Below are 12562 nucleotides of genomic sequence, written 5' to 3' on the forward strand. Positions count from 1 at the left end.
GACAACATATAGTGGTTAAATTGAAGTTACTACCAGCTATAGGTGTATGAGTCTGGTACATGACTGAAATTAAAGCTCTGCTTTCATCTCGCAAGAAAGACTATCAGCCTTTACCACTTCTGATAGCCGCTCGAAACCATAGAGAATCCATTCTGATCCAAAGTGACACCTATCATTGGTAACGACATGAACCATCATCTGCGGGTGGCTCCACCCTGTGGTCTTCATGCCATCGAGAGGAACCCGTTCCCCACCTTTAAGGACTCTATCCGATATGCAGACGGAGTGCTCACTGACCTTCTTCCCTTCTTGTTACCCATGTCCTAACGTTGTAGCTCAACCCTCTGTGATTGCCCATATCTTGCAGGATAAGTGGTTTGCTCAAAAACAGGTCAAGCGACCTGCTTCTGGCTTAGGGACAGTTTCAGCCACAGACAGAACCTGGAACCTGTTTGTCAGAGGCCTTACGTTCGACGCCCCCTCCCCCCCCCCCCCCCCCCCAGGAAGTCTTTCGCAGCGGGCCACGACCTCCCACTCGACCACAGATGAGGGGTCAACTTGGTTTGGCCACCGGGTTGGACCGATCGACCGACTCGTGGGTTTTGATGGACGTGACTTGCATCCCCATGGCCGGCCCTCAAAAGTGATGCCCATCCACTGCAGCCTCAAGTTATGTAACTGGAGCCAGCACAGACTGGAGCTGAGAGCAAAGTAACACCAACTCAGTTCGCACTCTCTTACAGCAATCACAGTCCCTATACATACTAAAGACCGTGAAACACTATGCAGACGAACAAATGACTATCTAAACGAACTCTGCTGTAGACACTGACGAAAACTCAATAATTGTGTCTAATAAACTGGATTAACACGCAGAAATTCAAAACCTAAACTGACAAAGCACACAGGTGAGACTAAATAATTCGCTCCTGGTTAGGAAACTGCAAAATGTCAAAAAATCTGTTTATTTCTGACACAAACGGAAACACGAGAACTGTGTCTATTAAATATTAAATTTACATGCAGGAATAAAACCTAAACCACTAAATCACACAGATGGAACTATATAGTTCGCTTCTATTAGTTCCTGCTCTTTCTCGGCTAGTTGCTGCTGCCTGACTGAACTGTAAATCAGTGGAAGAAAAGGATACAGCGGAAGAGAGATACTCGTATACGTACAGTAGGAGTGTGAGGGAAATGATGGGTATAAAGGATTAACTACAGAGAGACTGGGTAAATGGAATGTTCTGCGTTAAAAGAACGCAAATATGCTAGCATCCCAAAAATTTTGGTGAGGTTCGCAGAATGAGGATTGAGACTGCTGGTTCCCTACTTTTCCATTAGAGTCTTTTAAAGGAGAACATATTCGCCTTTTTGTGCTCCGGCATGAGTATTTTTCTGCTGGTTTTTAATGTAACTGGTTTTTAGTATTTCTAATAACATGCGTGTAAGTAGTGAAAACACAATGCACATTTTCATAACTAATGTCTACATCGTTGTTGATTTCTACGTTAATGGTCTCAGGCACTGCTCTAAGGCATTTCGCAGTACCTAACTTTTCGCATCTTGACGCTGGACACATCCTCAGCGTCATAATGAAGAACTGTGACAATTACTTGATTTTCATACTTAAACAAGGTCAGCAAGCTGTCTGCTTTTCTTCTACATCTTAATCATCAGTATTCTGTAGTGAGGTTTCGGCCCGTTTCAGGACTCTCTTCTCACGTTTTGAACTATTTGCACACTTATTTTGTGTACGAGATTTGTGGACTTTCCACATGTATTGTGTGCTGATTACGTAAGAGGCTCCGGGATAGAGTGTAGTAATGCAGATAACCCATCCCTCTGTATCTAATCTAATATTTCATTCTTGTAGTAGATTTTTCCATTGAATGCATCTCGTCTTGACCATGGGGACTCCTTTTCGCTGGGTCGCACTTTCTGGAAGAACTGCTTGCCATTTAGAGTGCGGGTTCTCATGATAGATGGCCGCATGGACAGTAAGACGAGCCTTTGCAGGGATTATCCTCCTGGCCCCGTTCTGTCGACAATGAGCGGCGGAACGGAAGACTGGTGTTCTCAATACGGCGAGAACTTTGCTTTGTTAGTAAACTTCGGTTCGGATCCTTAGCTGTCCACCACTCATTATGCTGCTGTGTGATGTTTCTTCAAGCAAAACATATAGCCAATCGTGTGTCTGCAAATTTCCAAACCGCTTCTCAAAATCTCAATAAAATTTCCAGAATTTGCGACAAAGAATTCCGGATGTGGAAATGGAGCGATGCTAGTTTCCTCTTTAAGGGATACGATTCAACTTTGTTGTGGCAGTTAGTGAAGGGCTTCCAGATTCCCTCACTGTAAGAGCGCTTATCCCGCTTGTGGAACTGGTTAGGAAAGTTTGGGCTCGGTATGTTTCCAAGAACTGAAGGAAGGCTATCAAAATTCTGAGAAGCATTCGGATTCGGATGGATCCTTTGATTCGGACTTCGAGTTGGTGATGCTATGTTGGACTCCGCACTCGAGCATGTTTCTCTTGACTTCTGTCTCCTGCCAAGTCTTACAAGTTTCAAACTGAAGCCTGCCGGTGTGGCCGAGCGGTTCTAGACGCTACAGTCTGGAACCGCGCAAACCGTTACGGTCGCAGGTTTGAATCCTGCCTCGGGCATGGATGTGTGTGGTGTCCTTAGGTTAGTTTGGTTTAAGTAGTTCTAAGTTCTAGAGGACTGATGACCTCAGAAGTTAAGTCCCATAGTGCTCAGAGTCATTTGAACCATTTTTCAAACTGAACGTACACGCACACGTGAGAGCTGTCAGGACGATGACAAGATCCGGGATTCACACTCACATCACATCGACTCACCCAAGCAACAGTCGGGGCACTGCGATTTACCGCAGCCTCCTCTCCAACAGTCACGATATACCGCATTCGCAACGCGTATTCCCGACTTCGGAAATCACGATATAGTGGAGGACGAGGAGTCATTCCCGCTTGCTACATTTTAATCTCCCTAACTTTATCGAGGTACTTCACGCACTAGTATGCCAGGTTTTCCACAACGTAATTCATGCTTCTAAGGGGATTTTTTTCGTAACCACTCACTTTTAGTTTCATTATCGAGTTAATTATTTGGAATTTAGTCACCTAGTGATGTTTCTTTCTGATTCTTCATTCATTCATTGATAGTTGTGAGCTCTGTTTGAAGTTATACGTTTTTTGTATAATTACATAGTTTTGCAACCATGTTTTAAAGGTAATTTTTGTCCTTTATGTGTCTGGGAACTATCTCAGTCTTAATTTTTCAGAATCATGCTGGTGGTTGCGCTAACAACCATTGTGTCATTGTCGTATTTTAATTATGTAAATTCATTATTAAATTTTTTATTACCTCGACGTTTATGCGTTGGGGTAATTATTACAAATTGTTTGAATACATATTATTTTACCAAATCAAAACTCTGTCATTCAGCAGCCATCAAAGTCAATTATTCTATTGAAACGCCTTGGACCTCCAACCGTAAGCAATAGTCGAGGGCAACCGACTTTTTCAAGTAGCCTATTAGTTACATGGGGGAAAATATGATTTTAAATGATATATGGTGATAGATTCAGCATCAATCTAATCTCCATACACACAAGCACCTGACAAGCAAGAGATCGTGTTCATCGTACTACAAACACCGTCACCTTTCATGACCCCTGTTATAACCGTGTTCACGGAGCTGCTCCTGAGCATTGATGAAGATTTAGGCATCGAGGCACGTTTAATCATCTTGCCTTAAACTCACAGAATAGGTATGGAACTTTCAGGGGTCCCAATCAATGTTCCCTCAGTTTGGCAAACCCACAGGATCCAGTTATCAATGAGGGATTATGGTAAACTTAGAGACATGTATGAAATATCTTCATCTCCGAATTGAGGCCATTATTAAGGCTCAAGGTTATACGGAACTAGCGCGATAGCTCCTGAAGGTGAACAGCTTTTGTCCAGTATAGTTCATGCAGCCAACTGAATCCAATCTCGCAGAAACAGCAGTTTCAGTATGAATTGCGAGGAGGGTCGTAGGCAGCAGTAGCAAAGACCAGTCTTGGTGTACGCATCTTCCAACTTCTCCTTGCAAAGCCACCTTGCACCTCTTTCCATTAGACCTGCCTGTACCAATATTTCCATCATTTGTGCGAATATCGCTCGTGAGAAAGAAACGGCTGGAGGTAGACTAATTGGTGATATGTGTAGTTGTAAAACTATAATTGTTACCAATTTTTTATCTGTCTCTGAAGGTTCCAGTAACTATCTGCTGTTACTGGGCTTTTTACATAATGTAGCAATACTGTTCCCTGAAAAGCATTTGCTGCACTCCTGCTTAGCTTGAGACTGCCAGGCTGCACGAAAGCTGGAGATGGATCCGTTTTGAGACTAGTGTCGCTGTAGTGAGGTAGGTCAGTCATCGCACTGTATTTTCACCGACAGGTGGTTACCTCTCTCTGCATTCATAACCCCATTCCCCAACACTCAGCACCGCGTATCCGCTAACTGATCTCCACGTCCGGCAAACACTTGTCCGCGCGCGAGAAACACTCCTAAGACACGCGCAGGAAGCAGCAGGTGCGTTAACAGGTTACCCGTTGAGAAAACCACTTATTCTCTCGCCTGCCCAATGGGTAATGATGTCATGCTCTGAGAACACCAGACTTTACTTTTCAAACGGGTACGGACTGCAAACACTATTGCTTAGCACGTCTGAGACTAATTACTTAATCGGTGCAGCAACTGCACTCACGTCTCATTGTGATACTCTGAAATCAGGATCTTAGTCGTACTACAATTAACAAAAGTTTTCCCTTACAGGCTGTATACCGTGGGTTTCCAGCGACGAGCATACGCAAAAGGAGAGCGTATTTTACCGGGTTCTTGTCGTAATGAAATACACAAATTCGAACTGACATTTGTACTTTGCACCTTTTAACAGGTTCTGGATAATATAAAATTACACAGTTTATGTTAACGAAGTTAGTTTGAGGCATGTATGAAACAAAATACTGCAAATTAGTACGTGCAGAGCGCGCGGAGATGTCGTGGCATGAATGACAAGTCCTATACACGGAGAAATCATTCGGATGATTTCCTTACAGGGAGCGTTAGCTTCTGATCTAAATTCCTGTGACAAAGAGCGGGTTATCATCGTCTGGCAGTTGCACCACGTAATTGACAGATATATCTGATGTACGATTTTCAATAAGGCTTAAAAGCAGCCGTATTTGGCATTTCATGCAGAAAAAAAATCGTGTTTCTCTACACTACCTCATATATGCTCAATGGTTTTTTTTTTTTTTTTTCAAATTCTTTGCATTCTTATAAATGAAATTTGTTTCCAGTAGTCATTACAGCACAGATTATCTCTCTATTCTGCTCAACATATATTCTCTCAGCTAACGGAGGTAAGTGTAGAAGTCAAGATCGAGCGTTGCCACAATGGCCTACGTCCCAGGAGCTACAGCGTCCTGATGTAAGACAAAATTTAATCCTAGTAGCCTTACTTCACTATACAAGTCGTGAGCGCGCGCGCGCGCGTTTGTGTGTGTGTGTGTGTGTGTGTGTGTGTGCGTGCATCCGCGTGCGTGTTTATAAGCTGGCTAAATGTGAATTATCAGAATGAATTTACCATGGATATCACGAGGCAGTGGAGTGTAAGTCATATAAAACATAACGATGTTAACGACCTTTTCGTCTGATAAACATTTCGCTAGCTAGTTTTCCGTTATTTCCGACAGCAGCACGATGCTATTAGACGCAGACTGGATAATGTTACTACAAAATCTCCATCTAATCGCCCAACCAAGTGACAGTACAATGAATTGTATCGAAATCCAAATAAGCAAGTGGTTGCATATTACATCCACATAATCATCAACGAACGTATTAATCCGGTTATTTTGCGAGAAGAATTCATTACCATTCCGAAATGCTTTGCTTTTCAGAATTGATGATAAATTTACCTGCCATAAACTTACGTAGCTTGTTTAAGAAGCCATACAACATGTGTTTGTATCTACGTTGGACCCTTTAAGCGATGGCCGACGTGCAACGAGTGGAGGTTTGCTGAAAATTTGATAGTTACGAGGGCTATTCGGAAAGTAAGGTCCGATCGATAGCGAAATGGAAAACAAAAATATTTTATTTGGAACAGTTGGCTACATCTTCCAAATAATTCCCTATATAGTTGCCGCTTTGGATGAGACATTTGTCGTAGCATTGTACCAACCTGCCAGCACCTTCGTCAATAGAAGACGGCCGGCTGTGCTTTTTGCCAATTCTGTACGCTGATCTGCAGCTTGTTGTCTGTGCAAAAATGTTATCTTCACAGCCAGTGGTTCATGTGAACTGAGATGGAACTCAGAGGGACCCAAGTCCGGTTGTACGGCAGGTGATCAAACACTTGGTGACGAAATCTTGCACCTGTAGTGTGCGTCTAGGAACTGTCATGAAGAAGGAACCGCATGACAGTTGCGGGCTGCATGAAATTATGCGAAATCTCTCACAGGCACATGTACTTCGCATGGGACACAAGTTTAGAGGCATCTTTACGTGCTCACTGTGCGCTCAGAACTGAAAAGAGCGACGTGACGCAATCGACGGGTATAGCAGAGACACTGTCCAGCACCTCTAGGCTAAGTTTCATCGGATTTTCACTATTGTTTCCATTTCGCGCCCCATCGGTCCTTGTTTTCCGAATAGCCCTCGTCAATTAAAATTAAATAGCCGTATGATTGGCTTGCACTACAGAAGAGGCGCTGGCCTAGCAGAACATTACATCTGCCCAGCATTGTCTCACTGCCCAGGAAGACGTTGTGCAGTTCACAGCTAGCGGAGACTTGTTGCCTTTGACTTCTCAAGATGACTTGGTAGACTGAAGAAGGCAGAGTGGTGTGCAATCTTCATAAATGGTAGCGGCGTTGAAATATGATACTGGTCGCTAAGTACATTTATGTTTCTATTACAATTGTGAGATTTTTGTGAGAAGAATTGCTGCGAGCCATGTTTTCTGTATTAATGGTATTCTAAAAGCAATGTGGATGTAATCATAAAATTTGATCAGTGCTTACACTTCTTTTTAGTACAAGCTTATGTTGAAATTTGGTTTTCTTGTCTCAGATGTGTCTATCGGGAGCTGCTATTTCTCTCTTTAAAAAGTTAGTTCTTCTTATGGTACGTTTAATTTTCTCTGTTGTGTGATTTTCTTAGAGAGTATTTGGTGAGTATTCTTCGCTAACCTCCCCCTGAGAGGACGTTAGTTTCTCTTGTCGTTGGCGGTGGAAGCCCTGTATCAATGTTTTGACCATCAAGATGGTCATTTCCAAGAATGCGCAGTGAGTTTGATGTGCAACTGACCCCGTTAACTACTCGCCGAGACCAGAACAGAAAACCAACGCACACACTCTAAGTGCCTAGCTTCTTTAAGGCATTTTGATAACCGCCCGAGTATACTGTGACGTTACACTATTTGTATGAAATGCATACCATCTCCACAATCTACGATGGGTCTTCGGAGCAGTCGGCCGTCTATTAAAATATGACATTGACAACTACGATTCCAGCGATTACGAAAGGTGAGTGAATCCATCATGGAAAATGAAAACTGTACATCGAGTTACACTTATTATTGCGTCACGTGAACTGTCGTGTCAGGATACGTTACCTTAAAAGAGAGTAGCCACTCTCTTCATTAATAGTGAGACGTGAAAAGCAACTAATGACTGTATTAAGTTATGGGGCGCATCCAGCCGAACACCTGATGGAGGGTTACAATTGGATAAGCCCCCACAGCACAATTACTTCGGTGGTTTCAGGAACACGGTGGCCTTCAAATTTAATGGTTCTTATTAACAATTATGGCCATATCAGATTGAAGAAACTGGACTCTATAGGACAACTTACGCTTCCACCTACTCCACAGCCAAGTATCTAGAACTTGGAGATTCTATATCACGACGCAGTAGAGCTGTTCTGCAAGGTGAAGGGAAACTAAGACGCCATTAGAAACATGTTTATATGGTTATCAAGTCTGCAAAATACACACCAAAGTTTTAAAGTTTACGTAAATACTTATGGTGGAAGTTTCGTTATCATTGTGGTTGTCCACTCGGCATGGAGTTCTTGCGACATATGGTAGTTATGATTTTCTATGATCTGTGAATATTGTTGTAATACTGTAGGATAATGAGTACTCTGAGAATCTAATGACGCATAGTTCATGAGACAAGATGTGGAAATTATTAAAGTCCTCTGTTAAGCATAAGCAAAAAAAGAGAAGATGTTCCCCAAGAAAAATGCGAAAAACGTACCAAAGTACGGGAAAGGATACAATATAACGTATAATCACTGGACATGTAACAAACAACCATGACCATAACACATATTTCAAGAGTTCTGGCTTCAGATATTGGTACTGGAAAACCTCTTTCTCAACAGTAAAACCCTTAATCACCACACAGACTTAGCGACGCAACCATGTCAAGGTTTTGATGAGCTCTTGATGAATTATAGCCTGCCGTTCGTCTGACCTGCCGGTGTGGGCCAGTACATGCGGCAGATTCCTCCATTAGAGGAGAGGACGCACGTTGGTACTAGAGTCTCTGAAAGGGATCAACTCTCGTAAACTGACTTACGGCCAGCAGAGCGGTGTGCTGACGACATAGCCCCTCCATATCCGCAAACAGTGAAGCCTGTGGTCCGAGGATGGCAAGGCGGCCGGTCGGTATCGTTGGCCTTCATAGCCTATTCGGGCGGACTTCGTTTTAGTTTAGAAAGGGGCCAACGTGGTACCTCATCTCTGTGCATCTGGACGGTCTCCAGAACCTGCTAAAAATTTCCATCCGCTCTACCGACCAACGAACATTAACCTGTTATCTTTGTCTATTTGTACTGTAAACTTAGCAGCGAACGGGCTCGATTGTGTACTGATGTATGGCGTACAGTCCAACCACTTTTGTCATCCGATGTTCATTTTATCGGGTAACAACATACCCAACAAGGCGCTATATGGTTGGATATGTCTGCAATTGCTGTAAAGTGCTTACTCTTCATTGACCTTATTTTGGATTATTATGGTCCTTTCATGTTTCTAGAATCCGTTACCAGAACTAAGAGTTAACGGTTGATACAACCACAGTCTTTGTCTCACCAGTTTGAAGTGTTACGAAGACTCTGCTAAACAGCGTCTTGAAGTTCAAACACGACCGACACTTTATTGGCTCTTTCAGACGTTACCGTACTATCAAAGCACACGAGCACTTTCCAGAAGCTAAACCGAAGGGCAAACATCGTAATGCTCTTGTAGTACCTTCAAGTGAGACAAACACCCACCAAGAGAAAATTGCTTCACATTTTTCACCCTACCTTAAAGAAATTATGGTGAATACCCGTCAGCCGCTCTGTATCTCACACTCTGCACAATTTTCTTCTACTTTTCCTACGCCAGCATTACTGCTCAAGTGACAACATATGGCAGTACGAGAAGTAATTGCAGTAGATACCTAAAAATATTTGAATAAGTTGACTTTTCTGTACCTCTGAACTTCGTTTATCAGCAGAATTCCTGGTGATGTTAACTTCTGACCTACGTCGAAGAAGATAAGTCAGTGATTGTTCTGTCGTCACACGCGAAAAGGTATTATGAGTTACCGTGGCTCACGTTTTTGTGGTTCTTTTACGTGGGAGCTGAAATCTTCGATCATGTGGAAAATAAAAGATACGTACAGTTAAAAAATTTCAGGTGTTCACCGTCCACACAGTAGTTAAATCTACGTCTACTTTCCACAGACAACTTTGCAGTTCTTGGCAGCGCACTGTGCTTATCCACCTTGTGTGCTTCGTTTGCGAATGATACGTGACAATTTCGACAAACAGTACGCCTCTGAATGAGCTCCACATTCGCTGATTTTACCGCTATGTCATTTCGCGATACATATATCAGAAAAATAATATATTTCTTTACTTTCCTTGGTATGTGCATGCTCAGAATTGTTACTAAAATATCTCCGTGATTCACAATTCTTTGGTTGTAGTGTCTGCGACTGGAGTTACATGACGTTCTCATATTTACTCCTAACGGAAAGCATTTACTTAGGATTAGTTCACTCAGTCGTAGTTTAGCTAGTGTCTTTCTTACAGCTATAGCTCTGTAGGCCTTGCACTTAAAATTGGATAGTTTTATAAATTTATGTTTCTGTCTGTTTTCGGTTTTTCCTCACCTCTCGTGTTGCGGAATGACAGTGGGTATTTCCATTTGTTTGTATCCATTAAGGCACAGTCCTGTCGCACTATCTGCCATTCTCTGCCCGAAGCGTTCTTGTCTACAACGTACTATGGTATTTTGTCAATTTATAGTCAACGTCTTTCCTCTGAGATAACATTTGGTAAGCATGTTCAGGTAATTTCATATATGCTCACAGTTAAACAGAAATATTTCCTACCTTACTCAATATTCCTTTAAATATTGCAATCATTGATGTCTATAACTACTTTCCTAAGGTAGTTTTCGGATAAAATGTTCAGTATAACACAGAATTGGCTCAACTTGTAATCGACTCAAATTATGTGAATATCCAGTCTACAATCGGTAACTCATGTATAATCATAGTACGATCCGTAAATACTCGACACTATCAGACCATACCTATTGCCCCAAAGTGGTCCTCCAATGCAGACACAATTATAGGAACATTATTTATTGTCACTATTCGACATCTTGAAACTTCTGGTGTAAAAGTAAAACGAAATGGGATTCACTTTTCCCCAGTCTCAAGATTCTGTACGAGACCATTCACATTGTTATCAAGGACGTAAAATGTAGATTTTATATCGTGTTGCTTTAGATGTTCTTATGAAACAAGAAAAATTGAAGATAATACATATTTTGAAGAGCAAAATAAAATTTATATCAGTGGTCAATTTCTTCAAGTGCGATATCTGTTAAGAGACTTAAGAAGAACTATCCAGTTAACTTTTTACGAGGTGTGTATATAATAAAGAGATTATTGCTATAAAATATTTCATTTCAGAAACATAAATGTTTAGTTATTGTCGCCCCCCTCTATCCTTACAACACTCCATGCGAATTTTCCGTTGATGGAAACAGCGTGGATATCCCTCGTTGATGACGCATGCTGCTTTTTCTTTCACACTGAAATCTCTTCCTTTTTAATGCAGATTTGACCTTGGGCAATGGATAAGTCTCCTGGTCGCCTGACGCTGGGATGCTGCACTTCGTTAAAAACCTCTTAATGCACAACGCCATATGAGCCTGTTCGTTGTTTTGATGCAGAATTCATGACGGATTCTTCCACAATTCGGGTCAATTTTTTCTTAGTTTCTCACGAAGTTGAGCAAGAATATAAAGCCTCCAATGCTGATTAATAGTTTGTCCTTCGGGATCCCAATCAAAGTAAACAATCGTCAACGCTTTGAAGCTTGATTTAGTCATTCGAGCGTTTTTCACTCTCGGTGAAGTTGGGTCCATTCCAGTGCATCGAATGGCGTATAGTTTCTGGTTCAGAAGTGAAAACCAAATATTCACCAGATTATATAGCTCTTTGCAAGAAATCAGGATCATATTCAATAGTATAGAAAGTGTCAGTACAAACAGTTTCACGAACTTCTTTTGGTTCGATCGTGAGAATTCCGGAGCGTTTCTCACAGGCTTTTCTCACATTGAACTCGCTGCGTAAAATTTGCCTTTTGCATTCTTTTGTCAGTTCCTAGAGTTTCAGCAATCGATCAAAACTTAGCCGACGGTCAGATCAAATCAGATTACCTACTGTTCGATACTTTCATTCGTTTTTGGTGCTGAGGGGTGTTCCAGGCGTGAGTCGTTGTCAACATCCTCTCGACCATCTTGAAAACTCTTGAACCACTCTAAAACGTGATAAAGAAAAGTAGACTTCTTTTTGCAATAGTTAGATTTCAATAGCAGTTTTCCCAAGATTCATGTGAATCTTCACGACATTTTGCAGCTCTGTTGTTAACTGAACATTTTTCCGGCAAAACAAAATAACAGCTCTTGCACAAAGAAAAGCGACGGCTTCACTGATTTCTCTGTACGTCGCATTCAACATGGCACATTCGACTGAAAAGGCTTCACGCTTCACAGGTATTGGTCGTTCAGCTTTGGCACATGAGTATTTACTATGAAACAGGATCAATTGCGTTATTCTATAGCCACACCTCTTATGTTGTCATGTACTTGCACGAACATGACTCGAATGTTTCTGAAGGCTAACAAAAATATCCTGGCACAAAGGCGCTTCGAAGCTCAATTCTGCATTGGGATAAATTGCTTATGCAGTGCTAATATACAAACAAGGGTGAAAATTCGAGGTGATTAGGTGTTTACTTACCAGAATACAATCGCTTTGACATAAAAACTCGGCCCTACATTACCTATAATAGGCAGCGGAGTTATCGGTGTTCTCAAAAGTTGAAATATGTAGATGCCCCAATATTTCAAGCGCTCACTGTATGTAATGCCACCTATTACGAGTTTTTAGCGCAAAGCGTAATCATGT

The sequence above is a fragment of the Schistocerca gregaria genome, chromosome 3 (assembly GCF_023897955.1).
Source record: "Schistocerca gregaria isolate iqSchGreg1 chromosome 3, iqSchGreg1.2, whole genome shotgun sequence".
Classification (NCBI taxonomy): Eukaryota; Metazoa; Arthropoda; class Insecta; order Orthoptera; family Acrididae; genus Schistocerca; species Schistocerca gregaria.